The following is an 18651-nucleotide window of genomic DNA, read 5'->3' on the forward strand; positions in this document are numbered from 1 at the left end:
CACTGTAATAGGAAGAGGTGAAAGTGAAAGCTGCTCAGTCATGTCTGACTCTTTGCGACTCCATGGACTACAGTCCATGGAATTCTCCAGGCCAGAATACTGGAGTGGGTAGCCTCTCCCTTCTCCAGGGGATCTTCCCAACCCAGGGATTGAACCCAGGTTTCCTGCATTGTAGGTGGATTCTTTACCAACTGAGCCACAAGGGAAACCCAAGAATATTGGAGTGGGTAGCCTATCCCTTCTCCAGGGGATCTTCCTGCCCCAGGAATCAAGCCAGGGTCTCCTGCATTGCAGGCAGATTCTTTACCAAGTGAGCTATCAGGGAAGCCCAAGGTATCTCAGGGAACCCCAAGATAGGAAGAGGTGAAGAGGCAGAAGGAAATTGTGGTCTCTGTGTCTTCCTTTCAGGGACTACGGATGTCCCTGCCCTTCTAATGTGCCTAAAAGTAATGACAACATAAATTAATCAAGTAGTTTATAGCCTCACTTGTGAATCTAAATCCAGATTCACTCAGAGCAGAGAGGGTACCCAGGTGCAGCTTCAGAGATGTCCTGACAAACAGCCCCATGTCCCTCACATTGATTGGACTGTTATGGGGAGTGTGGTGGGAATGTGACCCAGGGGAGAAGACCTGTCCTCTGTGTAGATGGTTAGAGAGGGTGGCCAGAGGCGGGTGGCAGGCTGGACGACTCCACACAGGACGAGTCAGAGTGGCCCAGACACCCTTGGCTGCCTAGATCCACAGATTCCAGCCCCCATCCCACCTCCTGACCCACTGGGATTTTAGGAGAGTGATCTGTGCCTTAAAAAAAATTATATTGAAGTATAGTTGATTTACAATCTTGTGTTAGTTTCAGGTGTACAACAAAGTGACTCAGTGACATATATATATATATATATATTCACTCTTTTTCAGATTCTCTTCTCATATAGGTTATCACAGAATATTGAGTAGAGTTCCCTGTGCTATACCCTAGGTCCCTTCTGGTTACCTGTCTTATTTATTGTAGCGTGTGGGCTCAGTGTTCCGTGAAGTCACTCTGTGATCCGTGACCTGTGGTACAACATGCACAAGAATAATGTCCTACCTGCCAACTTTCCTTTTTGCAGGCAGAAGTTTATTTCAAAATTAGGAGAATAGGACATAGGGTGGAAACAGCTGTAGGAAACAGATGAGAGCAACATTAAAAAAAATGAATTTTATAAGTTGAAATACAAAGTTGGTACACGATTTAAAAAAATATGTTTAAAAATAGGTAACACTTTGTTAGGATAGAAAGGTCTGGACCAGTGTTCAATAAAGATTCAAATAACTAAGATACGGTGTGGAGTGGGGTTTCAATCCCTGTTAAATCACAGACTCAGAGTCTGCTCATCTCTGCTTAGCTGGGGAGCAGGGAGAGTGTGTCAGCAGAAACCAGAAGAGCTGTCCCTCTACGGATACTCCCAGCCATTCCCACCCTGCCAGTCCTCAGGGCTCAGCTCTGGGTCCAGGCTCAGGAAGCAGCTCAGGCTCAGGTAGATTACTGTTTTTGTTTGCCCACAGGGAGGTGATGGTATCTGTGTCACACAAAAGCGCTGGCTCATACTATAGTTACACATCTCACAATACATTAAGGAGCTGCCATCTTGAGTTTCATACATCTTGAGCTTAGAACAGAAACACAACTAGATTTCACTGAGAAAATGATTTTAAAAGCTACATTAAATAGAATAATAATATTTTAAACAGGTAAAGCGATATTGTAATATAATGTAATTCATTCATCCATCCCTCATTCCTTTTTTGAAAAAACAATCACTATGATCCTGACATATAGCAGCATCATAAGTAAGACCATCCTGGGTAATAAAGGCTGGAAGTCTTCTGGGAAATACAGGGAGGAATTTTTAAGTATGGGAGAGATTTTCAGTGTTCAAACCCCAAGGGGCACTGAGAGGGAGGGAGGTTGAAGGCAGGAGAAAGAGGCCGTGCCTGCTGGGACAAGGAACTGGGGACACAGGGATGGGCCCCAAGCACAGGCAGCCCCGTCAGGAGGAAGACGTCAGTCCTGCAGGAGGAGGAGGGGGCTGGCAGAGGTGGCTCTCAGACTCGGCCTCCAGGCCCAGGGGTCCCACCAGTGGGGGCAGTGGGTGTGTGGAAGGCAGTAGGGGGCAGGGGGACCCGGGAAACTGGAGAGGGGGCTGAAGGGCCTGATGCAGCCGGTGGTTGCCTCGCTGATATTCAGCGTCAGTGTGGTCACGCCTTCTGGATTTACAAGTGCTCACTTGACTGTACATATTAACAAGTATTTTAGAGAATACTGCGCAGGATATCAGAGCATATAGTGTCCAGTATCCAGTTGAGAGTCCTGCCTCTGATCTGACTCTACACTGCATTCCATCCTTCCAGCTCTACTGCTGATATTCTCAACTCTCAAATAAATTAACAGAAGTTCTATATGAAATAGCCTCAGAATACAAAATTATATAGTGTAAATAAATACAGTAGAATTTAAATGTGTCCTTCATCTTGTTAATTTTTTAAGGTTTTAAATATTGTCTGTGTAAGCACAGAATATTCAGGCTATAGAGAATATTTTTTAACCTGAAAATAATAGAAGTAACTGCTCACAAGATACTACAAAATTATATATAAGACAAAATTTTTCCACTGACATAGTATTTTGAATAAGAAGAGGTAAACTAGGGTTTCCAAGAATTTAGAAAAGGAATCAAGTTCAAGATGAAACATATGAAAAATAAGGAATACTAAGAAAAACAATTTCACGATTAAAGAAATGTGTTTACACTTCACCTGTCTTCATTATCACATATTGCCTTGTTTTGAGTGTCACCTGTTACATCTGGATCTAACATTTAAGTTTTAATATAGCTATGCCCTTTTAATTCGAGCATCTAAACCTGGAGTCAGGGAAATAAGTCCATCTGTTTTTGAAGTCCTGTTGTCATGCAGCCCTATCCATTCATTTATGTATGGCCTGTGGCTGCTCTCACACTACAGAGATAAATGTGAGCAACTGAGACCATATGGCCTACACAGACAAAAATATTTACTGACTTATCAGTTTCATTAGCTTTTAGTTTACTGGACTTTTTTGTTAGCAGTTTCACTTTTTAAAATAATCATTTATTTCTTATGTCTTAAAATAATCATGTATTTCACATTATTCCTTTGCTACCTTTTTATTCAGTGACTGCAAGAAATGACCATCTAGACAAACACCCAACAGGACTCTTCTCGAATGCTCAGGGCCTGTCAGACTTCAGGCCAAGTCAAGACTTAAGGCCACGCCATAACAAGGTCCAGCTCTACCAACCAGCCGCTCTTCGAGCCCGCTAATCGTATTGTTATCTAATGAGTGCTACACTTTGCAGGTATCCTAACATAAAATGGCACACCACCTCCTGATCGCACAGATAGGCTACACTCTGCCCCAGCACACTAGACCTGCCCGTTTCAGGTCAACTTATCCAAGGCCCAGCTACAACCTAATAAATGCTTAAGTTAGTGAGACCTAATGTCTTTCTGCCAGACCTACAGATTTTTAATCTTCTGAAATGTATTCTTTATCTCATATGGCTATAACCATATTCAGACCAGTAAATCCATATAATGACTGTAGAGTTTGCCAGGGTTTTACCTAGAGATAACTCTTTTATATTTCCAATTTTAATGAATATTTACTGTTTTCCAGGCAGTGTAATGGATATGAGATTTAAAGTCAAATAAGATATTGATCATCTCCTTAGTGTCTTTATGCTCAAGTTACAGAGGAAACCAGGTAAAACAACAATTATAACACAGTCGGGGTGGGTTTTATTGAGATATGTTATAAGAACGCAGGGAAAGCTTCTAGGAAAGGGTGACAGAAATGAGTCCACCAGGATCCCACACCATCAGTAGACTACTCAGACCTCCCCAGCACCCCAGAGCCCTGAACCATGACACAGAGTACTACAAGCTGAAAGGAGGCAGCCCATGAATGCTGAATTAAAGAGGGAACCAGGCACAGAAGGGCTCCCCTCTGTAGAGACCCCATGCTAGGGAACAGAGGTGCATGAAGTGGAGATAGAAATGAACAAACAATGGTATAATCCCACCTTTGCCCAACCTCCCACCACATACACACACACACATGCATGCCCATCCATACAGCCTTGCAGTGGGCAACACTAGGAAAAACAGACACCCACACACACCCAACACAGTCAGTCATGACTCCAGGAAGCCCTGAGAGAATAAGACAAGACACAGCAGGTGTGATAAAGCTTTACTGGGCATCAGACAGGCTGGGCAGGAACCACACTGGGAAGCAGGGCCTGCACACCAGGCCAGGTCTGGTCTTCAGGGCAGCACTGGGAGCTCAGAGCAGAGCCCCGTGGGCCAGGGGTCTGGCTGGGCTGCTCACAGCAACAGTAATCATGGAAGGGAAGGAGAGTCTGGGTGGCTTTAGTGCAGGAGGGATAATGTGTGGTGGGGGAGGAACTTTGCTCAAAAATAGTGGGAAACTGGATCTTTAAAGTAGGGATGGAAAGGGGTGTGGGAGGGGGATAAGGGGGCCAAGAAGCCATCTAGAGTGAACAGAAGGAAAAAGAAAAAGACAGATGGTTCCGCGGGCAGGAGGTCCACCTGGTCTCCAAGGCACTGGCTCCTCACACCTGTCTCCCGGTTGCAGGCACTACTTGTTGCCCCACACCGCAAGCTTCAGGAACAGAGGGCTTGGGAGGAAGCGGCTGGACTTCATGTAGGCAGAGATCTTCAGGCCCTGAGGGTGGGAGAAAGAACACCAGGCCTCCTGCTGCCCCAGTGGAACCCAGGCAGCTCTCCCCAAGTTTGGGACCCGGGGTACAGCGCTTCCATGTGGGAGTCAAATGTTGGGGCAAAAGATAAGTCTTCTGGGGTCCCCAGCTCTGGGAAGTTGTCTCTTCCAATTTCCTGTAATTCATCTGACATCCAGACTCACCACATACAGAGACTCTATACTGTATTAGGGGCTACATATCCACTAGACATGATGACATAGGTTCAGAATCTCTACATGACTCCCCTGTAAGATGGGTTCTACTGAGACTATTTATCAGAAGGGAAACTGAGGCACACAGAAGATAAGCACCTCCCTCATGATCACACCGCACATAAGTAATACGGCCAGAATGCAGCCTGCTGGCTCTCCCTCTCCATTCTGAGTCTCTCTGCTGCACCCCCTTCCCCACAGCTGAAAACAAGAAGATTCACTCATCAGCCACTTACAGTTAAGTGACCCGCAGGGCAGTTGCCCCCCATGCTGTTACATTGTGTGGGCTTTCCTTTCCAGTAGACAGGTTTGGTGACTCCAACAGAGCCCAGAGAAGACTTCTTCCCTCATCGGAACATTACAAAGAGGTGGAGCATTGGTACCAGCAAGCCCCCTTGCGCTGGTCTACTTCTCTACATATGAATACGAATTTGGCTGAGTTCTCTAGTGATCTCAGATTTACCATCTTGGTTGACAATCTTGAGTTTTCTTCAGTGGTAGGTGAAAATGTACCTAACTTCTCAGTTCAGAAATACTGAGAAAGTACCCAGTGGAGAGAACGGGTCAGGATGAATAGATCAGGGGTTGGCTGGTGTCTTTCCTTGAATTGACCGCTTTACTAGAGCTGGTAGGAATATAGTGTAAATACTAACAGGCGAGTGCTTAGCTCTTTAGATAAGAAACAGAGCTCCTTCTGGCGAAGCAAGGCTTTCCCAGGCAATTGAGAAACTTGTAGCAGAGGTGGAGGCCAGTGCTCATACCGTGCAGCAGTCCTGAAGGGAAACCCACTCTTTAAAGAAACTCACCCATCTGGGAGACACACACAAAAGGTTTGGCGATCCTGGGTTCTCAGTGCCCATGATGGTTTTAGACTGTCAGAAGGAAAAACTGAGACATGCATAAAACCTGAAATGACTATAGGGTGACAACTAGGAGAGTTAAGCTCACAAACAGCAGAAGGGCCCATTACAACCAGTTATCAATAGCAAATTGTCCAGACAGACTCTGAAATGGGAAATCAAACTTTCTAGGCAAAAGAAAGAGGGGTGACCAGTTGCTAACCAGTGACTTAACACCACAGGTTTGGATATGTTACATATAAAGCTCAAACTATACCAAAGGAGATCTTGTCCTAAAAATCACCAGAATGGGGTTCTTTGACATCACAAAATTGGGGGTTTTTTCGTGTACACAGCTAAAGAAATGGACTACAAGATCCAACAGACTGAACAGGTCTGTTTCAATTTGTATTTAGAAGTTTCTAAAAGAGGAAATGAGAAAGTAACTTTTGCAGAAAACCAACAAAAAATTGCTTGAAATTTTATCAGAATTTTTAAAAGGCCCCTGAAGCTGGCCCTGCTCTCTACTGCTCCTCTAAGTATATTCTGCAATGCTCTCCTTCATGCTATTCAACTCTCCCTGAACTTCCTTTTTATAACACCAAAATTGATTCCCCCAGAAGCAACAATAATTCAGAAGACTTGGTAAAATTGTGAATATTTTGGCAAAAATAGTTTTTAAAACTTTGTGTTTTTTTGCTTTAAGGAAACAAAAGGCCTTATAGAAGGAACTTGCTTCATCTCCCTGTGCCTTTGAGACATCAGTGTTCTACCTCATCTTCTTGGGGCATCTTCTAGTGCATTTGGAGAGATTAGGCTCTGCAACTGCAAAGGAACACATATGGTGAACACTCAGCACCAAGCTGCATAGATTGCGATTCCAAGTCTTTTTGTCCAGCTATGGAAATGGCACCCCACTCCAGTACTCTTGCCTGGAGAATCCCATGGACAGAGGAGCTTGGTGGGCTACAGTCCACCGGGTCGCAAAGAGTCGGACACGACTGAGCAACTTCACTATGCTAGCATTAGGTAAATGTGTCATTAGGGGGCCCAGTTCATAAAGGGTCTTTGTTGTTTCAATCCTCCTTGTGTCTCCCTGCACAACAAAGGCCTTTACTTTCTTAGACTGTATTTGTGAGTAAACTTCCTGGTTCTTGAGAAGGCTGTATCCTTTGCACTCTCTTGCAGGGATTCCTCTTGCCTCTTACTGGTTTGAATCACAACTAAGAATCCTAACGATGGATCTTTTAAACTGGAAAAACTTCTAAATCGGGAAAATTTTTAGAGACCTCTCATTGTAAACAGCTGTTTTATTGGTACCCACAGAAAGATAAAATTAAAAGGTGGATATTCACAATATTGATAATCAGCTATATCCCAATAGAAAATTAAAAGTTTAAATTAAAAAAAAATTTTTTTTAAATTAAAGATGGACACAAAGAAATATAATCGTTGCTAACCTTAAGAACTTCCTTAGTTTCAAATCAATCAACCAATAAACAAAAGTTTTTCATAGAGCCTTATTTGTGGTCTCACACTTTCCCCTCAATTGATCTTATGGGTGCTAATAAAAACAACAGAATAACTAAAGTTAATTAGGTTAATAAACAAGTGAATAGATAAAAGCTGAGGGGAAAATCAAGCGATTTCTTCCTAAAAGTAGGAAATTTTAAAGGGAGTGGTCCCAATAAGACAAAAATCTTGATATGGTTATTAAGAGATGAGATAAATGAAACAGACTTTGATGGCATGAAAACAAAAGTTTTGATACAACACTACCAAAAAGGATGTTTCTGATGGGCCAGAAAGACCCTTTTATCAGTCCCCCAAATATTAAAGTGACCCAAACAAGTCCACTCTACTTACCCCAGTTTAGAAAAACTTTAAAGGTAAGAGGGTAAAAAAAAAAATTACACGGAGATACTTGATCAGCAATTGCATGGGGCAATAAACCAAACAATCCAGTTAAAGACTGACAAAAAGGCCTGGATCCCTTGGCTCAACCCCTCACTGGAGCCCAAAACCTTTTATACAGGACTGGGTTTAAATGGCCTGGGAAATAAAAAGGGAAGTTTCTGTTAGGTAGGTAGAACAGGGAAGAGGAGTCCAAAATGGCGGTGGCTACAGAAAAGGAAGGGAAAAGCCCACGAAAATGAAACAAAAGAAGGTCTGAGGACCGGAGTGAGGACCTCAGGTAAAACAAGCACCACTCCTGGCTGGCCCGGTTTACCTAGGACAGGCCCAGGGAGAGATAAGCATATAAAGAGAGAAGCCAGAGCCAGCTCTCTCTCTCCCCGCGCGCTAGGGCGCTCTTCTCCTTGCGTCTTTAGGTCGACGTGCCCTCACGCCTCAAAGATGGATTTTCCTGCTATCCTCTAAATAAAATAGAGCTGTAACACTGATTTGTGTAAGAGCTGTAACACGGTCCATTTGAGACCTGAGAGCTATAACACGGTCCATCCAAGACCCAAGACCTGTGACTCGCCGAGGGGGCTTTAATGTCCGTCACTCCAAATCTTTGTTGTGACGAGACAAAGAACCGAGGAACATACACTCGCGGGACATTTCTAGGACTCCTTATAAGACCAAGAGTTGCTAACAGAGTCCTGACAAGGGCTACAATTAAAGGTATAACAGTTGATAGAGCTGAGATTTGTTACAGATAAAAACAAGATCTGATGCAATGTTGGATCTGTTTCTTTTAAGCATTGCTTCCCATTGCTTTTGTTCACTAAAAGGACACTGTCTATACATAATAGCCTACACAGGGGAACCCTGCCCCTCTGCCTTAATGTTAAACCAAAGTACCTTTGTTCAAGACCCTGGCTACCTATGGATGGCTACAGGAAAGAAGAAATTAACACATCCCCTCCATGAGGCTGGCCATTCCAGAAGACATTTGCAAGATTAATGGCTTTTTTACTTCACGTTCTCACCTACCCAATCTCAGTTCTATAAAACTGAGGCATATGGGCATCCAGACCCTGATAAGTTGGTTACTTTGGGACATCTGTCTGCCATCTTCTCAGTCCGCCAGCTTTCTGAATAAAGTCACATTCCCTCCCTCAACACCTTGTCTCTCAGATTATTGGACTGTTGGGCAGCTAGCAGACCAAGCTTGGACTTGGTAACATATTTAAAAGTGGTATATTTGAACAGGCTTTATGTAAGATGGTTACATGTAAGATGAGTATACTGTGGGAATATACAAACATGTCTCACTAGGGAATGCTCCCCTGCCTGGCTTAAGAAAGAGCATACAAACAATTTTAATTAAACATAACAAAGGAAACTAATAAGGTTACGTAAGCCGACAAAGTATGAGATAAAAATTGCAGTCTAATATTCAGGGCCTAATGGAAGCAATAATGGAGTTTGGTCTGGGAGGTTTGTTTGTTTGGTTGGTTTTATCTTTGTTCCTACAATAAATTGGCCTGAGTTTGACTTGTGCACTCAGAAAGATGGCCTTCTACAAACATTTGAAGACATGATACATTGATCCCTATAGTTCTAGAATACATCACTCTTTTGATTTCCAGTTTAGTTGGAAATTTTCCTACTGATATAAAAAAGCAAATGAAAGAAAATATAGTTGGGAAATCTTTTGACATCAATTGGGTGGCAGGCCAGTTCTTCAGAGAATTAAAAGCAACTGTGTTTGTCTTGCAAATTTCCACATATCAAGGGACTTCCCTGGTGGTTTAGTGGTTAGGAATCTGCCTTCCAAAGCAGACTCAGGTGCAATTGCTGGTCCAGAAACTAAGATCCCACATGCCCTGGGACAATGAAGCTCTCACATCACAACCACTAAGCCGGTGAGCTCTAGAGCCTGCACACCACACCTGGAAAAAGCCCAAGTACCACAATGAAAGATCCTGCATGACGCAACTAACACACTATGCAGTCAAGCAAATAGATGTTTTCTAAAAATTTCCACATACCAGAAACGTAAATACAGCTCACAATGACCTGAGACTAAGCAGGATTAACTTAATAAGGTAGAACCTGACACCAAAGGGAAGAAATAACAAAGAGGCCTCTTTAAACTCAAATGGTTGGAAAGGCTTCTTCACTCACAATATACTTGCTGCTGCTGCTGCTGCTGCTGCTAAGTCACTTCAGTCGTGTCCGACTTTGTGCGACCCCATAGACGGCAGCCCACCAGCCTCCCCCGTCCCTGGGATTCTCTAGGCAAGAACACTGGAGTGGGTTGCCATTTCCTTCTCCAATGCATGAAAGTGAAAAGTGAAAGTGAAGTCGCTCAGTCGTGTCCGACTCTTCACCACCCCACAAACTGCAGCCCACCCGGCTCCTCCGTCCATGGGATTTCCCAGGCAAGAGTACTGGAGTGGGGTGCCATTGCCTTCTCCCACAATATACTTAACAGCCTCTTTAAGGGTTTGTCAAAAATGAATGCAAGGACTTACTTAGTGGTCCAGTGGTTGAAAATCTTCCTGCCAATGCAGGGGACGTGGGTTTGACCCTGGACTGGGAAGTTTCAACATGCCCCAGTGCAACTGGGCCCATGAACCACAACTGCTGAGCCTGGGCGCTAGCCAGAGCAGCAACTACTTAAGTCCGCACGCCTAGAGCCCATGCTCCATGACAAGAGAAGCCAGATGACCACACTAGAGATTAGCCCCAGCTAGCTGTAACTAGAGAAACCTGTGCCCGGGAACGAAGACCCCAGCTGAGACAAAAATAAATACATATTTTTAAAAACCTATGAAAAAAAAGAATGAATACAAATCTTGTTCTTTTCCATGAGGAGTAAAAAGCCTGAAGATTTTCCTTCATTATTGGTTATAGAAAGGGGTGAGCTGCCACCAACTGCAGTCACTCACAGTGTACCCTGAGAGAGCTCAGGATGGAGAAAACCAGGATTAAACATTCTGTGATTTGGACTTGGGTCCTATAGAGAGTTAGGATGCATCCCAAGCTAAGAATTACAGTGACCTAAGATTCATGCATCTTCCTACACATAGAAAAGCACTAAGATCATTAACTTGAGATGTTGGTGTTTCGATGATTAGCACTAATCTTTTATCAAGATGCATGCTTGGCTACATGTATTTCCCAGTCAAAAGTTTATATACCTACTGTCTCCTACCCTACATCTTTAGAGCTCTCGGAGAGGCTGTCTCTTGGGCTACAGTCCTCAGTAAGGTCTCCAAATAAAACTTTAACTTGCTGCTCTTCAGTTCAGTTCAGTCGCTCAGTCGTGTCCGACTCTTTGCAACCCCATGAATCACAGCACACCAGGCCTCCCTGTCCATCACCAACTCCCGGAGTTCACTCAGACTCACGTCCATCGAGTCAGTGATGCCATCCAGCCATCTCATCCTCTGTCGTCCCCTTCTCCTCCTGCCCCCAATCCCTCCCAGCATCAGAGTCTTTTCCAATGAGTCAACTTCCATAGGGGGCCAAAGTACTGGAGTTTCAGCTTTAGCATCATTCCTTCCAAAGAAATCCCAGGGCTGATCTCCTTCAGAATGGACTGGTAGGATCTCCTTGCAGTCCAAGGGACTCTCAAGAGTCTTCTCCACCACCACAGTTCAAAGGCATCAATTCTTCGGCGCTCAGCATTCTTCACAGTCCAACTCTCACATCCATACATGACTACAGGAAAAACCATAGCCTTGACTAGATGGACCTTAGTCGGCAAGTAATGTCTCTGCTTTTGAATACGCTATCTAGGTTGATCATAGCTTTCCTTCCAAGGAGTAAGCGTCTTTTAATTTCATGGCTGCAGTCACCATCTGCAGTGATTTTGGAGCCCAAAAAAGTAAAGACTGACACTGTTTCCACTGTTTCCCCATCTATTTCCCATGAAGTGATGGGACCAGATTCCATGATCTTAGTTTTCTGTATGTTGAGCTTTAAGCCAACTGTTTCACTCTCCTCTTTCACTTTCATCAAGAGGCTCTTTATTTCCTCCTCACTATCTGCCATAATGGTGGTGTTATCTGCATATCTGAGGTTATTGATATTTCTCCTGGCAATCTTGATTCCAGCTTGTGCTTCTTCCAGTCCAGCGTTTCTCATGATGTACTCTGCATAGAAGTTAAATAACCAGGGTGACAATATACAAGCCTTGACGTACTCCTTTTCCTATTTGGAACCAGTCTGTTGTTTCATGTCCAGTTCTAACTGTTGCTTCCTGACCTGCATACAGATTTCTCAAGAGGCAGGTCAGGTGGTCTGGTATTCCCATCTCTCTCAGAATTTTCCACAGTTTATTGTGATCCACACAGTCAAAGGCTTTGGCATGGTCAATAAAGCAGAAATAGATGTTTTTCTGGAACTCTCTTGCTTTTTCCATGATCCAGTGGATGTTGGCAATTTGATCTCTGGTTCCTCTGCCTTTTCTAAAACCAGCTTGAACATCAGGAAGTTCACAGTTCACATATTGCTGAAGCCTGGCTTGGAGAATTTTGAGCATTACTTTACTAGCATGTGAGATGAGTGCAACTGTGCGGTAGTTTGAAAATTCTTTGGCATTGCCTTTTTTGGGATTGGAATGAAAACTAACCTTTTCCAGTCCTGTGGCCACTGCTGAGTTTTCTAAATTTGCTGGCATATTGAGTTCAGCCCTTTCACAGCATCATCTTTCAGGATTTGAAATAGCTCAACTGGAATGCCATCACCTCCACTAGCTTTGTTCATAGTGATGCTTTCTAAGGCCCACTTGACTTCACATTCCAGGATGTCTGGCTCTAGATTAGTGATCACACCATCGTGATTATCTGGGTCGTGAAGATCTTTTTTGTACAGTTCTTCCGTATATTCTTGCCATCTCTTCTTAATATCTTCTGCTTCTGTTAGTCCAGACCATTTCTGTCCTTTATCGAGCCCATCTTTGCATGAAATGTTCCCTTGGTATCTCTAATTTTCTTGAAGAGATCTCTAGTCTTTCCCATTCTGTTCTTTTCCTCTATTTCTTTGCACTGATCGCTGAAGAAGGCTTTCTTATCTCTTCTTGCTATTCTTTGGAATTCTGCATTCAGGTGCTTATATCTTTCCTTTTCTCCCTTGCTTTTCGCCTCTCTTCTTTTCACAGCTATTTGTAAGGCCTCCCCAGACAGCCATTTTGCTTTTTTGCATTTCTTTTCCATGGGGATGGTCTTGATCCCTGTCTCCTGTACAATGTCATGAACCTCATTCCATAGTTCATCAGGCACTCTATCTATCAGATCTAGGCCCTTAAATCTATTTCTCACTTCCACTGTATAATCATAAGGGATTTGATTTAGGTCATACCTGAATGGTTGAGCGGTTTTCCCTCTTTTCTTCAATTTGAGTCTGAATTTGGTAATAAGGAGTTCATGATCTGAGCCACAGTCAGCTCCTGGTCTTGTTTTTGCTGACTGTATAGAGCTTCCCCATCTTTGGCTGCAAAGAATATAATCAATCTGATTTCAGTGTTGAACATCTGGTGATGTCCATGTGTAGTCTTCTCTTGTGTTGTTGGAAGAGGGTGTTTGCTATGACCAGTGCATTTTCCTGGCAAAACTCTATTATCTTTGCCCTGCTTCATTCCTCATTCCAAGGCCAAATTTGCCTGTTACTCCAGGTGTTTCTTGACTTCCTACTTTTGCATTCCAGTCCCCTATAATGAAAAGGACATTTTTGGGGGGTGTTAGTTCTAAAAGGTCTTGTAGGTCTTCATAGAACCATTCAACTTCAGCTTCTTCAGCATTACTGGTTGGGGCATAGACTTGGATTACGGTGATATTGAATGGTTTGCCTTAGAAATGAACAGAGATCATTCTGTCATTTTTGAGATTGCATCCAAGTACTGCATTTCAGACTCTTTTGTTGACCATGATGGCTACTCCATTTCTTCTGAGGGATTCCTGCCTGCAGTAGTAGATATAATGGTCATCTGAGTTAAATTCACCCATTCCAGTCTGTTTTAGTTCGCTGATTCCTAGAATGTCGACGTTCACTCTTGCCATCTCTTGTTTGATCACTTCCAATTTGCCTTGATTCATGGACCTGACATTCCAGGTTCCTATGCAATATTGCTCTTTACAGCATCGGACCTTGCTTCTATCACCAGTCACATCCACAGCTGGATATTGGTTTTGATTTGGCTCCATCCCTTCATTCTTTCTAGAGTTATTTCTGCACTAATCTCCAGTAGCATATTGGGTACCTACTGACCTAGGGAGTTCCTCTTCCAGTATCCTATCATTTTGCCTTTTTATACTGTTCATGGGTTCTCAAGGTAGAATACTGAAGTGGCCCCTAGCAAATAGACAGAAGGGCCCCTAGCAAAACAAAGGCCCTCAGAAAGTGCCCAAGCAACTTGCAGAACCACATCTCACCCAATGACTCAGCAAAATATGGATGAAACATGATAGTAGGGTGTGGAGCACCAAGACTAGCCCAGGCCACACTCTTAATTATTCCACTGAAAGGACACAGACCAATTGCACGGCATGGAACCTCAGCCCACTCTCACTGGGCCCCAACCTACCTCATCCCCAGTCCCGCTGCAGCCAATCAGGCAGCAGCACTCAGGTGTACCTGCACCACCTTCCCAAGACAGACAATGCCCAAGAGTTCCGAGGACTCCAAGATCTAGGGCTGCCTGTTCCCAACAGCCCAGGGTCCAACAGGCCACACACTACAGCCCACATCTGTCCTCATCCTCTCTGCTGGGCAGTAATCCCAGCTCTTGCAAAATTCTCAAGGCAACATGTCTTGGACCAAAACCAGAGTTGGGACCAAAACCAGAGTGGATGAGAACTAGCTGAGAAAGCAGATTTCATGATGAGGGGTGAGAATACTAAACAGATTGAAGGCTGAAAGCCTTTACGGCTAAAGCGTCAAATTCCCAAATCCATCACAAAGCAGACTTCTTTGCTCTCATATTAGTTGACTGAGGGTGACAACGATGAGCTGAGAGGTGAGGTCAGGCTGTGCTCCTCCAGAATCAAGGTGGCTCCACCCATACCACACAGCTTGGGGTCCCTGTAGTTCTCCAGCTGCACTGAGCCCAAGAGGCTGGGCACCAGGACTGCATGACTTCTGTATCTCACTTGCGCCTGACACAGTGTCTCATACAGGGGAGAGGATCAGATCAGTGAATGTGACTTAAAATGAATGCACTATCGTATCTCTGAGATGGAATCTGGAGTTAACATGAAGGAAGAACGGACAGGAGATGAGGAGTGAAGGAACTGCCCACTGTAAGATGTGTCAAGATGAAATCCTTGCACAGGACACCTCTGTATGCACCCAAATCCCAACACCAACTACAGCCCTGAGAATCTCAGAAAATCAGGTGGGGGCTCAATTGCTGCAGAGCCCTTTAGAGATCAGGAGAAAATATTGTCTGTGTTTTTGCTACTTGATATCAATCCTACTGTGTCTCACTCTACTAATGCCAGCTTCATACCATCTCCTGAAGGTTCTGCTACCTCCACACTTTCCAGAGCTGTCAACACAGTCATGAAAGGGACCTGAGGTTTCTTTTTCCTACAGGAAATGAGGAGCCACTGATGCTGCCCATGGAAGTCAGACACTCTTCCTGGGAGCCCAGCACAGCCTGTTCTGGTTCTGTGACCTGCAGAAACTACTTGTTCTTTCAGGTTGACTCCTTTCCTGTAAAATGCAGAGGATAATTCTTCTACCATATAGCAATGTTATATAAACATTAAATTTGACACAACATATATGAGCCGCTGAGCAGAGATTCTGGCATAAACCAAGTTCTCCATAAATGCTATTCTTCATTGTAGTTCCAACTACAAAATCAGGGAAAATAAGAAAGAGAAGAAAGATGTAAATACAAGGGGTTCAAGGGAATCACCTCAAAACGAGAGATGAAGTCTTTCAAGTTTGGGAACATGTCCAGGCACTTGGGCTCAAATATGCAGTATATGTCAAGGACGTCGTAAACCAGGAAATCCACATAGGTCAGCTGCAGGAAGACAAAGCATGAATGTGCACCGAACTCTGAACCTGGGAAAAATGACAGCTATCCCGCCCCCAAAGCCGGCCAACTTACCTTGTCCCCTGCAAACCAAGGCCTCTGCCCCAGAAACTCTGAGAACAGCTTGATCTTTTCAGGGATCTCCTTCAAGAAACCAGGCTTCAGTTTCTCCTGAGACACAAAACAGCTGTCACCACCCTCACACACTGACCCCCCCGGCAAAGAGCAGTCCTCCCAGGGCTGTGTCTGATCCCAGCTGTCAGGGGAGCACTCATGTCCCTTGACTGTACATGAGTCAGGGCCCAGGGGCAATTCAACCCACCTGTGTTCACTAGACTCCTATGGGAACCAGCTCCCATCTGTGAGAAGCAATGGGAAGGCAAAGGGCAAAACACACTGTTCCTGGATCTGTCACCACTCAGCTCCAGACACTTGCGCTGGGTCAGACCAGCAGTGCTGTGAGACCTGGAGGAGCCTGGGCCTCAGACCTCAGGCTGATCAACACTACAATGACTAGGAAAGAAGTCCTATGTTCCAGTGTAGGAGACTAGAATGGTGTGGACGCCTGAGCAGTTTCTGGACAGCTGGAGAGAACTGGAAGCCGAAAGCAAGGAGGGAGAGGAATAAAGTCTAAGCCTGAGCTGCCCACTAGACACATGTCCTGATCCCTGAGATGCCAAGAAGGAGGCTATGTAGTAAGGAGGAAAACATTCTGTTTACAAATTGAATTTCTATTCAAGGGAAGCTGGACTCCTCTTAAGATTAGAAGGAACTGAGTAAGAGTTTCCAAGGATATGTCTTGGTGGATCACTATTCCCAAGAAGATCAAAATCTAAACGACCACTAGATGAGACCCTGACAGGCACCCTCTCCACCTCAGTGGGAAGGACTCACAAAGTCGGGGCTGTAGCAGATCCTGGCCATGGCCAAGTGGACATCCATAACCTGGTTCTCCAAAATGCCACACGAATCATCTCCTCCTCTGTCTCCCCACCTGTGGCCACACAACAGAGACTCACCCTCAACATCCCATTCCAGCCCAACCCAGGGCATGGCCACCGGTGTCCCTAACCCCAACTCCAGCCCTACTCACACATGTTGTGCTTGCGAGCGATGTACCGAAGAATGGCATTGCTCTGGGTGGGCTTGTGAGTCCCATCGATTAAGTAGGGCAGCTGGAAGAACAACAGGGTCTGGTTATTTGCGCCACCAGACTCCCCTGTACCCCTTCCATTGACCAAGGGCAGAAATGAAACCTGGCTTTCACAGAGCCTGTCCCATGGTGGGCACTAAATAACATGCTATAAAATGGAGGGATGAGCTGGGACAGAGTATCACTAAAGGGCAGAGGAGAGAACCAGGAAGCTGAGAGACAAGAGCAGAAGGCACCTCTTCCTGAAACCTCTAAGCCAGGAAAGGAGATGGATGGAGACACTGTCCACTCCCCCTCCCACCACCTCAGCCCCTGCACCTACATTGGGGAAGTCCAGGCCCAGCTTGAATTTTTCATTCAGCCACTGGCTTCTGTCATAGTCAGGAGCTGAGAAAAAGAAGATGCAGTGAAACAATCTCCCACAAATCCAACCCTCCTTCCCGGAGGACCTACCAATGAGTCAGAGGCAAGACCCCCTGAACTGGTGGATATGGATTCTGAACTGGATTCTAATCTCACATGGAGCTTTGGGGGAAAGCACACGTAGAAGGATTTGGAACCTCCCTGAGTTGAGGCTTACAGAGAGCTAATGCAAGCACTAAATGGAGCCCAAGGCTGCCACAGGGGCTCTCATGGCCTGCTTTGGAGGACAGCTGCACCCCCAAAGGGTTTGACAAGGGGCAGGTCCCTTTTCCAGCTGGTGCAGTTTAAGGGATGGGAGCAACAAAGGCAGAACAGGGCTTGCTTGGCAACAAATCAGCATGAGTTGAGCAGAAGTTACAACAGAAAAAGGATTTCATTACCATCTCCCATCGAGTACTGTCTCTCCTCATAGTTTGTGTCTGTGTACTCCAGGAGAAGGCGGATGGCATGGGCCAGCTGCCAGAGATGGTGGGACAGAGGGCAGACGTCAGTCTTGACTGCAAAACTCTCACTCTTCCAGGTCACTTCCACACCTCCCACTCCCTCAGCACCGTCACCTGCACCAGCCCACCCATGCCAGACACACACATGCCAACACCCAGAGAAGATGATCGGGCTGAGGGGACAGGGGCTCCGCTGCAGCAAGTCCTGTGCAAGTTTCTGGTTTGAACCGGCCTCAGCTTTGCAGCATTTTCCCAGGAGGGCGCTGCACTTCCCCACCCGCCTCCACCTTCCCCGCCCTGGGGGACCCCCGCTCACCCCGCGGATGTCCCAGTAACCCAGAATCATGGGCATGGTGCAGGTTATGACGCTCAAAGTGCAGAAGCTCCAGCGCAGCTGGGCCTGAAACTTCTGAATCCGCGAGAAAGGGGGACCCGGAAGCACCCGCCCCTCTTCTCGGCCCCGCCCCCAGCCCAGCCCCTGACTCAGCCCCTGGCCGGCGGAGCAGGGTCTACTCTTGTCTCTCAGCAGATTCCCATGGAAGCCAATCTCTGGGCGCCTGGAGATCAAAGGCCGCCGAGGTCGGGCTCCCCTGGTTCCCGACCCCAGAGAGTCGTTAGCTAACCGGGGGAGTTGCCAGTGCCCTTGGGAAACAAGCCTGAATCATAACGTTAAATCGGCCCGGGTTACAGGAAGATGAGAACCCCAGGCAATCCTAACGCTCCCCCATGATTTACAATCCATGATGGATACAGTCTTCCAGAAACGAGTATCAGTGCAACAGGAAGAGTAGATAGGAGGCAGAGAAAGGAAATGTGCCCTCCACGTCTTCC

At 45.4% G+C, this 18651-nt stretch overlaps 1 pseudogene; it reads right to left on the bottom strand.

Moving 5' to 3' along the window:
• Nucleotides 1-4277: 4277 nt before the first annotated feature.
• On the bottom strand, nt 4278-18243 carry LOC128044342 (glutathione S-transferase Mu 1-like; annotated as a pseudogene).
• Nucleotides 18244-18651: the final 408 nt, after the last annotated feature.

This window comes from Budorcas taxicolor, chromosome 3 (genome assembly GCF_023091745.1).
Source record: "Budorcas taxicolor isolate Tak-1 chromosome 3, Takin1.1, whole genome shotgun sequence".
NCBI classification, from domain to species: Eukaryota; Metazoa; Chordata; class Mammalia; order Artiodactyla; family Bovidae; genus Budorcas; species Budorcas taxicolor.